Below are 1,406 nucleotides of genomic sequence, written 5' to 3'. Positions count from 1 at the left end.
GGGGGGGGGGGGGGGTCGCCCCCCCCCCGACGCGCGGGCTGCGGGCGACGGGGCCGCGGCTGCAGCCATGCCCCTACCGCAGCCCCAGCCTCCACACCGCAAAAAAAATCCGGCACGGCTCACGCATGGCTGCGGTGCCGTCACCGGCGCGGTTGACGGCACGGTCTCCGGGCGTGACGGCTGGCGAGGAAAGGGTAATGGTAACAGGCCGCATCAAAGCCCCAAGCCTGCGTGCTCTGTGTCGGGCTGACTGTACAACCTAAGTATGTGCAAGGCACCGCGTTGCGCAGAAGGCAGCTAAGCAGCCGCACGCCGCGCACACCCACTCGAAAGGGTCCGCACGATTAATGTGCGTCGGGGGCGGAGGTTTGCGCGCGATGGTGCCAGGTACTGTTGTGTCGCCGTCAATGGTGCGGCGATGAGCAGGCGCACGGCCCTGCGAGACTGTTGCGCCACGGTTCGCCCGAAAGCGGGCCGGGCTGCAGCCCACTAGTTTGCCCGCCGCGAGCTGCAGAGGGCAGAGGCGAGACCGGACTCTGTTGCTAGCTGCCGCCGAGGGCGACAGAAAACACAGCTCTGTTGGCGTGCAAGGGTGTAATAGAAAGGAATAGCTGTGGAGAGATGGGAGATGAACGATACAAAGTACAGAAAAAAGCCCCGAACAAAGGGTGGCGCCGGACAACGTCGCGTCGGGCCAATTGCATAGTGAAGGGGTGTCCGGCACAGGCCCGGCTATTTGCAGTGTCAGCGCCCGGCGGGGTGCCAGGTCCCAAGAAGTGAGTGCTTTGGTGTGTGTGGGTAAATGAGCGTGCACGTCTGTGTCTGTGTCTGGCTGCAAGTCGCGCCGGAAAGAGGTGCGTCGGTATGTACGGTCCCCTGGACTGCTGTTGAGGTCTCGCCCGCCTTCCAGCAGAGAGAGGGCACAGAGGTGCCTCACGCGGGGCGGCCGATGCGAGGGTCCGCAGAAGGCGACGCGGCTTGCGTGTCCAACAACGTGTCGGGCGGCCGCGTCGCGCCGCGCTCGGCCTGCCCGCACGTGCGCTTTCTGGGCTGTCAGCCACGCACGGGGGCGAGGGCCTGCCAGGCCGCCGGCCCACGTTCCTGTGCACTTCCGGTGGAGGGTCGTGGTTGGCCCCGCGAAATGCGCGTGCGGCTGCATCAATGGGAGCCGTCGTGCGGGCGGGCCGAGCCCCTCGCAGCTTCAATTGGGTACACACAACGGCAAAGCACGCTCGGCAGATTGCCGGGCCCACTTGTCATGGAGTGTGGCAGGCTGGCTGCCAGGCTGCCGCGGCGCGAGCGGGACCGCCCGCCGCCCCGGCGCAGCCGCGGCACGCGTGCGGCGCCGGCCAGCAGCGGCAGGCGGCTCGCGGGCCGGGTTGCCCGGGGCGTTGCGGGTCGTCGGT

Source organism: Monoraphidium neglectum (assembly GCF_000611645.1).
Source record: "Monoraphidium neglectum strain SAG 48.87 unplaced genomic scaffold scaffold01288, whole genome shotgun sequence".
In the NCBI taxonomy this organism is placed as follows: Eukaryota; Viridiplantae; Chlorophyta; class Chlorophyceae; order Sphaeropleales; family Selenastraceae; genus Monoraphidium; species Monoraphidium neglectum.
This window is presented reverse-complemented; position numbering follows the sequence as displayed.